This window comes from Pristiophorus japonicus, chromosome 1, assembly GCF_044704955.1.
Source record: "Pristiophorus japonicus isolate sPriJap1 chromosome 1, sPriJap1.hap1, whole genome shotgun sequence".
Taxonomy (NCBI): Eukaryota; Metazoa; Chordata; class Chondrichthyes; family Pristiophoridae; genus Pristiophorus; species Pristiophorus japonicus.
Window position 1 is genome coordinate 222304180 of NC_091977.1, and position 16318 is coordinate 222320497.

Consider the following 16318-nt stretch of genomic DNA (forward strand, 5'->3'; position numbering starts at 1 on the left):
TATTTTGGGAACTTTCTACTGGGGTTATGCACCCTCTTAGAACCCCTACATGTGTGAGAACTGGGTATGGGGAAAAAACAAGTAATTGCTTTTGAGAAAAGCCAGAAACATTTTATGCTCCAAGAAGCTGCTTGTATTGTATAACCCGTGTAAAAGACTTGTGCTAGCATGTGATGCGTCGTTGTACGGAGTCGGGTGTGTACTACGACAACCTAACATTGCAGGGAAGTTGCAACCGGTCACCTATGCCTCCAGGAGCTTGTCTAAGGCCGAAAGCGCCTACAGCACGATTGAGAAAGAGGCATTAGCATGTGTGTTCGGGGTAAAGAAAATGCATCAGTACATGTTTGAGCTGGAAACCGATCACAAGCCCCTCATATCCCTGTTCGCTGAAAACAAGGGGATAAATACTAATGCCTCAGCCCACATACAAAGGTGGGCACTCGCGCTATCAGCGTATAACTATACCATCCGCCACAGGCCAGGCACCGAGAACTGGGCGGATGCTCTCAGTCGGCTACCATTGCCCACCACGGGGGCGGAAATGGCGCAGCCTACAAACTTGTTGATGGTGGCGCAGCCCGCAGACTTGTTGATGGTCATGGAAGCATTTGAAAATGATAAGTCACCTGTCACGGCCCGCCAGATTAGGACTTGGACCAGCCAAGATCCTCTGCTGTCCCTAGTAAAAAACTGTGTACTGCATGGGAGCTGGGCCAGCATCCCGGTTGAGATACAAGAGCTAATCAAGCCATTCCAGCAGTAAAAGGACAAGCTGTCCATTCAGGCAGATTGTCTGTTATGGGGTAACCGCGTAGTGCTACCCAAAAAGGGCAGGGAGACGTTCATCTCAGATCTCCACAGCACACACCCGGGTATAGTAATGATGAAAGCGATAGCCAGATCCCACGTGTGGGGGCCCAGTATCGACTTTGACTTAGAGTCCTGTGTACGGCAATGCAGCGTGTGTGCTCAGTTGAGCAACGCGCCCAGAAAGGCACCACTAAGTTTGTGGTCCTGGCCCCCCTGACCATGGTCGAGGATCCATGTCGACTATGCGGGCCCGTTTCTCGGTAAAATGTTGCTGGTGATGGATTGAAAATGGATTGAATGTGAAATAATGTCGGGAAGCACCGCCACTGCCACCATTGAAAGCCTGAGGGCCATGTTGGCCACCCACGGACTGCCTGACATACTGGTCAGTGACAACGGGCCATGTTTCACCAGTGCCAAATTTAAAGAATTCATGACCTGCAATGGGATCAAATATGTTACCTCGGCCCCGTTTAAACCAGCCTTCAGTGGGCAGGCAGAGCGGGCAGTACAAACCATCAAACAGAGCCTTAAATGAGTCACAGAAGGTTCACTCCAAACCCGCCTGTCCCGAGTACTGCTCAGCTACCGCACGAGACCCCATTCACTCACGGGTGCCCCCGGCTGAGCTACTCATGAAATGGACACTTAAAACCAGCCTCTTGTTGATTCACCCCAACCTGCATGATCAGGAAGAAAGCAAGCGGCAGTAACAAAATGTAAATGCTGGTTGCGCCACTGTGTCACGGGAAATTGATCTGAATGTCCCTGTGTATGTGCTAAACTATGGACATGGTCCCAAGTGGATCGTGGGCACAGTGATAACTAAAGAAGGGAGTAGGGTGTTTGTAGTCAAACTTGACAATGGACAAATTTGCAGAAGCACCTGGACCAAACGAGACTGCGGTTCACAGACTGCCCTGAACAACACACAGCAGACACCGCCTTTTTCGAGCCCACAACACACACCAAAGGATCAACGACACCAGGAAATTGAACCCATCACGCCCAACAGCCCAGCAAGGCCAAGCTCACTCAGCAGCCCTGCAGGGCCAACAACATGCCAGCCCAGCGAGGGCACAGCCAACACACCAGAACAGACATTTGTACCGAGGCGGTCCACCAGGGAAAGAAAGGCTCCCGACCGCCTTACCTTGTAAATAGTTTTCACTTTGACTTTGGAGGGGATTGATGTTGTGTATCTGTAAAGCATGCACTCCCATGTTCCGCCACCAGGGAGCGCATCCCCTGTAGTCCCAAGGGATCCCAGCATCCCTTGGGAGCACTGTATATAAGCCGGCCCCTAAAGCCTGTTCCTCACTCTGGAGTGTCTTAATAAAGACTGAGGTCACTGTTACTTTAACCTCCCTGTGTGTAGTCTCATCTGTGTTACGAACACAATAGATACATTCTCTCTCTATCCACTGTATCAAAACCTTTCATAATTTTAAAGACTTCTATTAGGTCTCCCCTCAGCCTTCGTTTTTCAAGCGAAAAGAGACTCAGCCTGTTCATCCTTTTCTGATATGTCTACTCTCACATTTCTATTATCATCCTTGTAAACCTTCTCTGCACCCTCTCCAGTGCCTCTATATCCTTTTTATAATATGGCGACCAGAACTGTACGCAGCACTCTAAGGGGCAGAAATTGGTCGATACCGATGGTTCGCCCATTTCTTGGCGGTATGTTGTGTCATATGGCCAGCATACCGCCGAGATGTAAGAAGGCAAAATCGGTGAAAATGTTTTCGCCGTTATGTCGGTGGTATGCCAGCGGTCTGCATCGGACAGTATGCATCTTAGTAGTCGATCAAGATCGACTCTCTGTTCGATGGGCGGTGTGGCACAGAACTGTAACCCACGCATGCGCAGTGAGTTGAGAGAGAGAGAGTGAGAAGGAGCAGCAAGGTAGTCGAAGGCCAATGAGTTTGAAAATAGATAGCACAATGGTAAAAAATTGGTAGCAACTAATAATTATTCGGTCTCAACACAAGAACAGATATTTAAAAAGGGAAAATTAATATCCAGAAAAAAATATGCCAATGTTAAGGAAACTTCCAAGCGCAGAAATATTGAGAAGGAGGGGAGGTTGAGGGTTCCTTCCTTCAATGAAACGGAGTTACCTGCCCTTCTGGAGCACATAACAGAGACGTACTGTGAGCGAACCAAGGGTGGTCGTGGAAAGCCCCTCCCAAAGGAGTACAACTGAATTTGGGACGAGATTAGGGAGGCTGTGTCCTCGAAAAGTACAATGGTACGCACTAGGAAAGGTGCCTTAAGAGATGGAACAACCTGGCGAGGGTCGCAATAGTAAGGAATGATTTTATTTATGCCCCCCCCCCCACATCATGTGCTATGTACCATGTAAATGTAGGTTCAATGTCACACGGATGATGTTATTTATCTTATGGTTACGGCGATGTATTCGTGCTTTTCAGGCAATGACAAGAGGATCAACACAGTGCTTTTTTAATGTGTGTGTGTGTCTGTGCCATGTTCAATGGATTGAAGATTTATACTTTGATTTACTTTTCTTTCTGCAGAGGAAGACGTCTGCAATAGCGGCTGATCAGCGTCGCACGGGGGGCGGCCCCACAATCCAGGAGCCACTTACAGATGTCGAGATCCGTGCCCTGTGGTGATTGGTGAGTAGTTTTTCTTTTTCTTTTTATATTAGTCAGTAACTTTTAACATTGTTGCCAATTTAAGTGTATCTAAGGGTTAAGTCATGGCAGGAGAGCTCGGTCGGGTGTTATGCTCCTCTTGTACCATATGGGAACTCAGGGACACTTCTGGTGTCCCTGGCGACTACGTGTGCGGGAAGTGTATCCGCCTCGAGCTCCTGACGGTCCGTGTTGCGGAATTGGAGCTGAGGGTGGATTCACTCTGGAGCATCCACGATGCTGAGAATGACGTGAGTATCACGTGTAGTGAGTTGGTCTTACCGCAGGAGAAGGGTCCACAGCCAGATAGGAAATGGAAGACCAGCAGGAAGAGTAGTGCAAGGAAGGTAGTGCAGGGGTCCCCTGTGGTCATCCCCCTGCAAAACAGATACACCGCTTTGAGTACTGTTGGGGGGGATGACTCATCAGGGGAGGGCAGCAGCAGCCAAGTTCATGGCACCATGGCTGGCTCTGCTGCACAGGAGGGCAGGAAAAAGAGTGTGCACGTGATAGTGATAGGGGATTCAATGGTGAGGGGAATAGATAGTCGTTTCTGCGGCCGCAACCGAGACTCCAGGATGGTATGTTGCCTCCCTGGTGCAAGGGTCAAGGATGTCTTGGAGCGGGTGCAGGACATTCTGAAATGGGAGGGAGAACAGCCAGTTGTCGTGGTGCACATTGGTACCAACGACATAGGTAAAAAAAGGGATGAGGTCCTACGAAACGAATTTAAGGAGCTAGGAGCTAAATTAAAAAGTAGGACCTCAAAAGTAGTAATCTCGGGATTTCTACCAGTGCCACGTGCTAGTCAGAGTAGGAATCGCAGGATAGCGCAGATGAATACGTGGCTTGAGCAGTGGTGCAGCAGGGAGGGATTCAAATTCCTGGGGCATTGGAACCGGTTCTGGGGGAGGTGGGACCAGTACAAACCGGACGGTCTGCACCTGGGCAGGACCGGAACCAATGTCCTAGGGGGAGTGTTTGCTAGTGCTGTTGGGGAGGAGTTAAACTAATATGGCAGGGGGATGGGAACCAATGCAGGGAGACAGAGGGAGACAAAAAGGAGGCAAAAGCAAAAGACAGAAAGGAGATGAGGAAAAGTGAAGGGCAGAGAAACCTAAGGCAAAGAACAAAAAGGGCCACTCTTCAGCAAAATTCTAAAAGGACAAAGGGTGTTAAAAAAACAAGCCTGAAGGCTTTGTGTCTTAATGCAAGGAGTATCCGCAATAAGGTGGATGAATTAACTGTGCAAATAGATGTTAACAAATATGATGTGATTGGGATTACGGAGACGTGGCTCCAGGATGATCAGGGCTGGGAACTCAACATCCAGGGGTATTCAACATTCAGGAAGGATAGAATAAAAGGAAAAGGAGGTGGGGTAGCATTGCTGGTTAAAGAGGAGATTAATGCAATAGTTAGGAAAGACATTAGCTTGGATGATGTGGAATCTATATGGGTAGAGCTGCAGAACACCAAAGGGCAAAAAATATTAGTGGGAGTTGTGTACAGACCTCCAAACAGTAGTCATGATGTTGGGGAGGGCATCAAACAGGAAATTAGGGGTGCATGCAATAAAGGTGCAGCAGTTATAATGGGTGACTTTAATATGCACATAGATTGGGCTGGCCAAACTGGAAGCAATACGGTGGAGGAGGATTTCCTGGAGTGCATAAGGGATGGTTTTCTAGACCAATATGTCGAGGAACCAACTAAGGGGGAGGCCATCTTAGACTGGGTGTTGTGTAGTGAGAGAGGATTAATTAGCAATCTCATTGTGCGAGGCCCCTTGGGGAAGAGTGACCATAATATGGTGGAATTCTGCATTAGGATGGAGAATGAAACAGTTAATTCAGAGACCATGGTCCAGAACTTAAAGAAGGGTAACTTTGAAGGTATGAGGCGTGAATTGGCTAGGATAGATTGGCGAATGATACTTAAGGGGTTGACTGTGGATGGGCAATGGCAGACATTTAGAGACCGCATGGATGAATTACAACAATTGTACATTCCTGTCTGGCGTAAAAATAAAAAAGGGAAGGTGGCTCAACCGTGGCTATCAAGGGAAATCAGGGATAGTATTAAAGCCAAGGAAGTGGCATACAAATTGGATAGAAATAGCAGCGAACCCGGGGACTGAGAGAAATTTAGAACTCAGCAGAGGAGGACAAAGGGTTTGATTAGGGCAGGGAAAATGGTGTACGAGAAGAAGCTTGCAGGGAACATTAAGGCGGATTGCAAAAATTTCTATAGGTATGTAAAGAGAAAAAGGTTAGTAAAGACAAACGTAGGTCCTCTGCAGTCAGAATCAGGGGAAGTCATAACGGGGAAGAAAGAAATGGCAGACCAATTGAACAAGTACTTTGGTTCGGTATTCACTAAGGAGGACACAAACAACTTTCCGGATATAAAAGGGGTCAGAGGGTCTAGTAAGGAGGAGGAACTGAGGGAAATCTTTATTAGTCGGGAAATTGTGTTGGGGAAATTGATGGGATTGAAGGCCGATAAATCCCCAGGGCCTGATGGAATGCATCCCAGAGTACTTAAGGAGGTGGCCTTGGAAATAGCGGATGCATTGACAGTCATTTTCCAACATTCCATTGACTCTGGATCAGTTCCTATGGAGTGGAGGGTAGCCAATGTAACCCCACTTTTTAAAAAAGGAGGGAGAGAGAAAACAGGGAATTATAGACCGGTCAGCCTGACCTCAGTAGTGGGTAAAATGATGGAATCAATTATTAAGGATGTCATAGCAGTGCATTTGGAAAGAGGTGACATGATAGGTCCAAGTCAGCATGGATTTGTGAAAGGGAAATCATGCTTGACAAATCTTCTGGAATTTTTTGAGGATGTTTCCAGTAGAGTGGACAAAGGAGAACCAGTTGATGTGGTATATTTGGACTTTCAGAAGGGCTTTCGACAAGGTCCCACACAAGAGATTAATGTGCAAAGTTAAAGCACATGGGATTGGGGGTAGTGTGCTGACGTGGATTGAGAACTGGTTGTCAGACAGGAAGCAAAGAGTAGGAGTAAATGGGTACTTTTCAGAATGGCAGGCAGTGGCTAGTGGGGTACCGCAAGGTTCTGTGCTGAGGCCCCAGCTGTTTACATTGTACATTAATGATTTAGACGAGGGGATTAAATGTAGTATCTCCAAATTTGCGGATGACACTAAGTTGGATGGCAGTGTGAGCTGCGAGGAGGATGCTATGAGGCTGCAGAGTGACTTGGATAGGTTAGGTGAGTGGGCAAATGCATGGCAGATGAAGTATAATGTGGATAAATGTGAGGTTATCCACTTTGGTGGTAAAAACAGAGAGACAGACTATGATCTGAATGGTGACAGATTAGGAAAAGGGGAGGTGCAACGAGACCTGGGTGTCATGGTACATCAGTCATTGAAGATTGGCATGCAGGTACAGCAGGTGGTTAAGAAAGCAAATGGCATGTTGGCCTTCATAGCGAGGGGATTTGAGTACAGGGGCAGGGAGGTGTTGCTACAGTTGTACAGGACCTTGGTGAGGCCACACCTGGAGTATTGTGTACAGTTTTGGTCTCCTAACTTGAGGAAGGACATTCTTGCTATTGAGGGAATACAGCGAAGATTCACCAGACTGATTCCCGGGATGGTGGGACTGACCTATCAAGAAAGACTGGATCAACTGGGCTTGTATTCACTGGAGTTCAGAAGAATGAGAGGGGACCTCATAGAAACATTTAAAATTCTGACGGGTTTAGACAGGTTAGATGCAGGAAGAATGTTCCCAATGTTGGGGAAGTCCAGAACCAGGGGTCACAGTCTGAGGATAAGGGGTAAGCCATTTAGGACCGAGATGAGGAGAAACTTCTTCACCCAGAGAGTGGTGAACCTGTGAAATTCTCTACCACAGAAAATAGTTGAGGCCAATTCACTAAATATATTCAAAAGGGAGTTAGATGAAGTCCTTACTACTCGGGGGATCAAGGGGTATGGCGAGAAAGCAGGAAGGGGGTACTGAAGTTTCATGTTCAGCCATGAACTCATTGAATGGCGGTGCAGGCTAGAAGGGCTGAATGGCCTGCTCCTGCACCTATTTTCTATGTTTCTATGTTTCTATGTCCCTGGTTGGGGATAGCAACCGTGCCACCACCGGCATTGGAGCTGACCCACTCACACAAGATGGTAAGTTGAATAAAATGCAGTCTGTGTTGTGGTGCTATCATGTCATGTAATCTGACTGTAACTGTAATGTTGGCCTAATGTAAGTTTATTGCACTGTAATGTTGGCCTCATGTGATGTACTGAAATGTTGGGGGCATGTAACATAATTCGTATATGTATTCTGTCTGCGATATATAATGCAATACTGCAGCAGTGGTAGACATTCAAGTAAGACTGCTTTAAGTCACTGTACTATGTACTAATGTAACCCTCACCCCTTCTCTGCTGCCAAGCTTTTTTAAATGTTTGTAAAGCCCTGACCCTGCAGTACAGACTTACACAAGGCACATGCTGAAGTCAAGGTCATTCAGGACCTGCACCTTTATTTCACAGCTCTGGAATGCCTCACTTGCCTGAGACCTGCCTTTATATACCTGTGTGGGGCAGGTGTGCAGTGTCTCCTGCAAGTGCACCCCTGGTGGTAAGGTATGCTTGTGGTTACAGGTCATATCTAGTTACAGTCATGTATAGCATGGTAAGATACAGTTATATACAGTGGTGTGAGATACATGACATCACCCTCCCCCAAGGTCTTATTGTCTTTATAGATTCAGTCTCTCAGGTGGTCTACGCTCTCGCGTGAAGTGTCTTAGTTGTGGTTCAGTTGTTTGACTTGGTGCCTGTTTTACTTTCGGTGTGATTGCTGGTATCTCGCCTGGGTTGTCTGTTTCGTTCAGTATGATTGCTGGTATCTCGCCTGGGCTTTCTGCTGAGACTGCCCTTTCCTCAGGTTGTTCACTCTGTCTGTCCACCAGGTGTGGTGTGAGTTCCACATTGTCATCTGCCTCTGGTTCTGCAGTGTTGTTGGTAAATCTACTTTTTACTTGGTCTACATGCCTCTGGCAGGTTTGGCCATTGTCCATTTGTACAACCAGTAGCCTGTTTCCTTCCTTGCCTGTTACTGTCCCTGCAAACCATTTGGGACCCCTGTCATAGTTTAGCACAAACACTTTGTCTCCTATCTCATTCCACCTCCCCGTCGAATTTCAGTCATGGTACTCAGTTAGCTTCCGGCGCTTTGCCTCAACAATTTCATGCATGTCTGGGAGGATTAACGAGAGCCTAGTCTTTAAGGTCCGTTTCATCAATAGTTGTGCGAGGGGCACCCCAGTCAACGAATGCGGACGAGATCTGTATGCCAGCAGCAGTCACGACAGGCGGCTCTGCAACGTGGGACCTTTGATTTTAAGCATGCCCTGTTTAATGATTTGCACTGCTTGCTCCTCCTGGCCATTGGAGGCCGGCTTGAACGGTGCCGTCTTAACGTGATTTATGCCGTGGTCAACTATAAAATCTTGGAATTGTGCGCTGGTGAAGCACGGACCATTATCACTGACCAATATGTCAGGAATTCCATGCGTTGCAAACATGGTTCTAAGGTTCTCCACAGTGGTGGAGGTGGTGCTTGAGTTTATAATGGTGCATTCAATCCACTTTGAAAATGCATCGATGACTATGAGGAAAATTTTGCCCATGAATGGGCCCGCATAGTTTGCGTGCACCCGCGACCACGGTTTGGGGGGCCAGGGCCAGGGGCTCAGGGGAGCCTCCCTAGGGGCATTTCTGAGTTGGGCACAAATGGTGCTCCGTCGGACGCAGAGGTCCAAGTCCGCGTCAATGCCAGGCCACCAGACGTGGGATCTAGCTATGGCTTTCATGAGAACGATCCCCGGATGCTTGCGGTGGAGCTCCCGGACAAACGCCTCTCTGCCTCGCAAAGGCATGACTACTCGGCTGCCCCACATCAGGCAGTCTGCCTGTAGTGATAGTTCATGCATGCGCTTATGGAAAGGTTTGATCTCCTCAGGGCAGGCATCACGAGCCTCTGCCCAGTCACCAGTTAAAACACATCTTTTGACTAAGGATACCGTGGGGTCGCTGGTCGTCCAGGCTCTGATTTGGCGAGCCGTCATGGGTGAACCTGTGGACTCAAAGGCATTGATTGCCATGACCATCTCACAGTCCTGTTCGTTGGACCCTTCCGTGCTCGCCAGGGGTAGCCTGCTAAGCGCGTCGGCACAGTTGTCTGTGCCTGGTCTGTGCCTTATTGTGTAGTCGTAAGACGCCAGCATGAGTGCCCACCGCTGAATGCGCACCAAGGCGTTGGCGTTTATTGCCTTGCACTCGGATAGCAGGGACGTGAGGGGTTTGTGGTCGGCTTCTAATGTGAACTTGGCCCCGAAAAGGTATTGGTGCATCTTTTTGACACCGTACACGCACGCGAGCGCCTCCTTCTCCACCATACTGTACCCGCGCTCCGCCCGCGAAAGTGACCTGGAGGCATAAGCAATGGGTTGTAATTTACCCGCACCATTGACATGCTGTAAAACGCACCTGACCCCGTACGCTGACGCATCACATGCAAGAAACAGCTTTTTACCTGGGTCAAAAAAAGTCAAAACTCTGTTGGAACATAGAAGATTGCGTGCCTTATTGAAGGCGTATTCTTGGGCGTCCCCCCAAAACCAATCGCACCCCTTTCTGAGTAGCACGTGGAGAGGCGCCAGCAGCATGCTCAAGTTCTGTATAAAGTTCCCAAAGTAATTGAGTAGCCCGAGAAAGGCGCGCAGTTCTGAGACATTCCGGGCCTGGGTGCCAGACGAATTGCTTCGGTTTTGGATTCCGTTTGGCGGATTCCATCAGCGGCAATCCTGCTGCCCAAAAATTCAATTTTGGGCGCGAGAAACAGACGCTTGGATTTCTTAACTCTTAGGCCTACCCGAACCAATCGCTTTAGTACTTCCTCCAAATTGCGGAGATGGGAGTCGGTGTCCCTGCCCGTGATGAGTACGTCGTCTTGAAACACAACCGTCCCCGGGATGGACTTGAGCAGACTCTCCATGTTACGCTGGAATATAGCAGCTGCCGACCTGATGCCGAATGGGCATCGATTGTACATGAAAAGGCCTCGATGTGTGTTGATGATGGTGAGTAGCTTAGACTCTTCGGTCAGTTCTTGCGTCATATACGCAGATGTGAGATCTAGTTTCGAGAAAAGTCTTTCTCCAGCCAATGTGGCAAATAGGTCCTCCACTTTGGGCAGCGGGTATTGGTCCTGTAGGGAGACTCTGTTTATGGTAGATTTGTAATCCCCACAGATTCGTATGGATCCATCAGGCTTCATGACGGGAACGATGGGACTTGCCCAGTCGCTAAATTCCACGGGTGAGATAATGCCTTCCCGCAGAAGCCGGTCCAGTTCATGTTCAGTCTTTTCCCTCATCACATAAGGCACAGCTCTAGCCTTGTGATGGACCGGTCTAGCATCCTGTGTATTGTAGATTTTAATTTTAGCCCCCTTGAAGGTGCCCACACCTGGCTGAAAGAGATGTTCAAATCAACTTAGAACTGTTGAGCAGGAGGTCCGTTCCTCTGACGACATGGCGTGAACCTCATCCCATTTCCAATTTAGTTTTGCCAGCCAGCTTCTCCCCAACAGTGCTGGGAGATCTCCGGGGACAATCCACAGGTGAAGTCGGTTCACCGTCCCTTTGTGTGTGACTGAGAGCATGGCGCTGCCAAGGACTGGGATGATTTCTTTGGTATAGGTCCTTAGTTTGGTGTCGACCCTTGTGAGTTTTGGTCTGTTGCTTTTGTGCCGCCACAGCTGTTCAAATTGTTGGACGCTCATGAGAGATTGACTCGCTCCCATGTCCAGTTCCATGTTGACGGGTATCCCGTTGAGTAGGACCCTCATCATTATTGGAGGCATCTTGTTGTAAGAACAGTGGACATTGATTGTGTTGACCCGCTGTACCTCGGTGTCCCGGGCACTGTCCCCACCGTCTTCTGGTCCGCTTTCCGACCCTTTCGATTTGTATACCAGCCGAGCTACTATTTTTCTGCACATGCGGGCATGCTGAAATCGACACCCCCTTCATGAGTGCCTTCCCCCACATCTCCAGCACAGACCGCTTCCATTGTTTCCGAAGGATGAGCTGCGTCTGGCTGATCTCTCTTGAGCTTCTCTCAGTTTGTAGTTGATTGCTCGCATTGTGGGTTGATGAGGTGTGAATGGCCGTTCATGTGGCCCTTGATGGCTTCTGGTGCCATTGCCTGCTGTTGAAGGCCTGCTCTCCTGCCTTTGTCTGTGTGGGGGTAGCGGCTTGTTTCACGCTGTGAATCCCTTGTTCCGATATTTCGTTAGTTGTCATATCCGCAGTATAGATCAACCTCGTTTCTTCTTCTCCTGCCAAGAATGTCTGTGCGACCAGTGTTGCTGCCTCTAGGGTCAAGTTCTTGGTCTCTATGAGCTTTCAGAATATGCCTCCGTGGCCTATTCCTTCAATAAAAAAGTCTCTCAGTAATTCTCTCCTTAGTTCATCGGAGAACTCACATAAACTAGCCAGCCTCCGAAGTTCCGCCACAAAGTCGGGTATGCTCTGGCCCACACAGCGTCTGTAGTTGTAGAACCTGTGACTGGCCATGTGTCGGCTGCTCGCTGGCTTCAGGTGGTCTCTCACCGGTGTGCTCAACTCTTGAAACGACTTGCTTGCTGGTTTCTCGGGTGCCAGCAGGTCCTTCATTAAGGCGTATGTTTTTGAGCCACAGCTGGTCAAGAAATGGGCTCCTCTTGTCTGCCTTATCATCGCCCAACCAGTCTTTGGTTTCAAAGCTTTGCTGGAGCCTTTCTATAACATCCTCCCAATTATCTCCAGCATTGTATTTCTCATCTGAGCCGTTGGTAGCCATTCTGTGGATTCTGTGATCCCGTAACTCGTCGCCACTGTAAAGTCCTGACCCTGCAGTACAGACTTACACGAGGCACATCTTGAAGTCATGGTCACTCAGGACCTGCACCTTTATTTCACAGCTCTGGAATGCCTCACTTGCCTGAGACCTGCCTTTATATACCTGTGTGGGATAGGTGTGCAGTGTCTCCTGCAAGTGCACCCCTGGTGGTAAGGTATGCTTGTGGTTACAGGTCATATCTAGTTACAGTCATGTATAGCATGTTAAGATACAGTTATATACAGTGGTGTGAGATACATGACAATGTTGTTTTGTACTTCCAGACTCCGATGATTCAGACCACAGTGACACCAACGACAGACCCACTGCCTTCACCTCAGGCGTCGCCCAGCCTCTCCTGACGAGGAAGAGGAAGAAGAACAGGAAGAGCCGTTGATCCAGCAGCCAGTGCAGGTGGCGCTGGTGGTGGAGACGGAGGCGGATGCCTCAGCTCCATGTGGGACAGCTGGAATATCCTCCACCACCACAGATTCTATATTCAGCAGATTCCCCCATGGGTGCTCTGAATCTGCCGGACCAAGCCATGTGCAGCAAGGCACCCCCAGTGTTGCAGCGGCTTTGCCGCGGCGCCGGAAGTTGGTACAGGAAAGGTTGGTTGCTGTAGGCGTGTATCAGGAAATGGTGCGTCTGTCACAGGCCAGTGTTGACATAGGTCGAGAGCTGCTCAAGGCCATGACTACAATAGCCACTAACATCGTGGCTCTATCAGAGCAGCAATCGGAGGAAAGGTTGCGTATGATCACCATGATGGAGCGAACCGCTGACACCGTCGAAGCCATGTGGCAATCGACAGGATCGGGACATGGTGCGGAACCCCCATGTGCCATAGTAGTCAGGTTGACAGCCCCTGAGGGTGGGAAGCTGACATCATCTCCCAGCTCTGAAGCCTCACCTTCCACATCGCGAGCTTCTTCTGAGGCCCCAGTTATTGTGCTAGCAATGTCTCACTCCCCTTCCCAATGACAGCAACGGCACTTGGGTTGCAGTGCTGGACGGCGGCTTGGTATATACTCGGGGAGGTCCATGCCCACGGGCACTTGGAAAGGGGCGAATAGTCCCAAGGGTGGTGTACCATGCGGCCGCGGAAGGGGCAGAGGGCGTGGGCGGGGAAAGTAAAGAGTTATTAAAGTTATAAAATGTTTGTTAAAGTTGGTATTAAAGTTTTGTAAGTTTTGTTACAGTTTTTATTACAGTTGTACAGTTGTAACAGTTAATATTTGCAAAGTTTTGAAATTGTTGTATATTTTATAAATTTTTAGATAAACGTTTGAATTGAATTTAACCACTCTTGTACAGTGTCAATCTTTTGGGGTAACGATCATGACGGTCCCAAAATGCAGCTTTCCACATTCAAGCAAAGCGTTCATTTATGAGCTGCTGACGTAACAATTTTGCAGTGGCATATGCTCCGCGTGCCCTCCGCTGTGATGTTGGGGTGGGGGGGGGGTGGTGGTACGAAGGGTTCATCTGCAAGCTCCTCGTCATCCTCCTGCCCGTCATTGTCTTCTTCTTTCTCCTCCGTCTCCTGCACTCTCTCCTCAGGTGGTCCCGCAGTCCCCTGTGGGAATTCCTGTCCCCACATGATAAATTATGCAACATGCAGCACACCACTGTGAACTTAGCAACGTGCTCAGGGTGGTATTGCAGCCTGCCTTCCGATTAGTCCAAGCATTGAAAGCGCTTCTTCAGCACTCTAATTGTCTTTTCAATTATGTTACGTGTGGCTATATGGCTTTTATTGTATCGTTGCTCGGGTTGTGTGTGAGGATTCCGCAGGGGGGCCAAGAGCCAGGTACCCTTTGTCGCACAGCATCCAGCATTGACCTTGTGGCTCAGACTTAAACAGGTCAGACACAATGCTCTCCCGCAAGATATGCGCATCATGGATGCTCCCTGAAAAGTTGGCATTCACTGCCATTATGCGCTGTGTATGGTCACATACCAGCTGCATGTTGAGGGAGTGAAATCCCTTATAGTTTCGGTACACCTCTGCCTCCTGTAATGGTGCTCGCAGGGCAATATGGGTACAGTCAACAGCACCCTGCACCTTGGGGAAGCTGGCAATGCGTGAAAACCCCAAAGTCCTGTCACTCTGAGCCTCCCTCATCATTGGGAAGTTTATAAATTCCGTCCGGCGTTCATGCAGTGCTTCGGTTACCTGTCGAATGTACCGATGAGTAGCGTACTGAGAAACAGCGCATATGTCCCCAGCTGATGATTGCAAAGACCCACATGCATAAAAGGAAAGTGCCACAGTCACCTTCATCTCGACAGAGTGCGCAGTAATATTGGTGCTACCGGGCTGCAGGTCTGCCTTAATGAGCTGGCACGTCTCAGTGATTACCTCTTTTCGGAAGTGCAGCCTTCGGACACACTGTCGATCGGTCAGGTCCAAGTATGAACACTTTTTCCTGAAAATCCTTCTCATCATCATTCTGCAACCTCTTCCATGACCCTTATAACTCTGCTCAATAAACTTCCTCACATCTGGTTCCTCCATTATACAGGTTGTCATCAATACAGGCTGAGATAACACAAGCCCCATTCTTTTTAAATCTCCACAATATTTTTCGATCAAAAAAAATTAATAAATTGCCTTTCTAAATAATTTACTCAGTAATAGTAAATATACCTTTTCCAATCAAAATCACACTCTAAAATCACTTTTCACCTCAGAGCTACAGAGCTGCTGCTTTAGTTGACAGTTCCCGATTTCCAAAATGGCGGCTCCATGCACTCCGCCCATTCCTGGCTACTTACCATCGTAAAAAAACACCTTTTCCAGGACGGTATGCAGCTCCGGTGGTATGTCGGCAGTATGCGATGAAAATCGCACTTTTTGGGCGATATGCGAACGGTCCTGCATGGCGGATGGTGTGCATACTGCTCGGCGGTATGTTATTGATGAATATTCCACTGAGCAGTATGTCAGTGGTATGTCGCTGTTTTCTGACCAAAATTGTCCTTTTGGGCGGTACGCCAGTGGTCCATGTCGACCAATTTTGGGTCTTGCCAAGGTTCGATACAGGTTTAGCATAACTTCCCTACCTTTCAATTTTATACCTCTAGAAATAAACCCTAGTGCTTGGTTTGCTTTTTTTTATGGCCTTGCTAATCTGTGTCGCTACTTTTAGTGATTTGTGTATTTGTACGCCGAGATCTCTTTGTTCCTCTACCCCACCTAGACTCGCACCCTCCATGTAATAAGTGACCTCCTTATTCTTCCTATCAAAATGTAATACCTGACATTTATCTATGTCGAACTTCATTTGCCAATTATATGCACATTCTGGAAGTTTATTAATGTCCTCCTGTAATTTGTTGTAGTCCTCCTCAGTATTGACTATCCCCCCAATTTGGTGTCATCCGCAAATTTAGAAATTGTGTTCTGATTCCAAAGTCTACATTGTTAATATAAATTGTGAACAACAGTAGTCGCGGCATTGATCCTTATGGAACACCACTACCCACCTTCTACCACTGTGAATAGCTACCTTTTACCCCTCCTCTCTGCTTTCAGTCTTGAAGCAAGCTAACAATTCATTCTGCTACTTGTTCCCTGACTCCGCATTCTCTGACCTTGTTCATCAGTCTATTATGGGGTACCTTATCAAAGGCCTTTTGAAAATCTAGATAAATTGCATCTATTGTATTCCCCTTGTCTACTCTTTCTGATACCACTTCAAAAAATTAAATGAGGTTGGTCAAGCAAGACTTTCCCTTTTGAAATCCATGCTGATGATTCATTATTATATTTTTGATTTCTAGATGTTCTTCTATTTTCTCCTTTAATAGAGATTCCATTATTTTTCCTACCACCGATGTTAAACTGACTGGTCTACAATTCCCTGGACATGTTCTATCCCCCTTCTTAAATACAGGTATTATG

At 48.0% G+C, this 16318-nt stretch overlaps 1 long non-coding RNA gene across 1 annotated transcript in view; it reads left to right on the forward strand.

Moving 5' to 3' along the window:
- LOC139268499 (uncharacterized) overlaps window positions 1-13542 on the forward strand; it is a 65054-nt gene extending 51512 nt beyond the window's left edge. Inside the window, exons 3-4 of the long non-coding RNA XR_011594040.1 lie at window positions 3357-3458; window positions 12693-13542. This is a non-coding gene — a long non-coding RNA (uncharacterized lncRNA). The remainder of the gene's footprint in view (window positions 1-3356; window positions 3459-12692) is intronic.
- Window positions 13543-16318: the final 2776 nt, after the last annotated feature.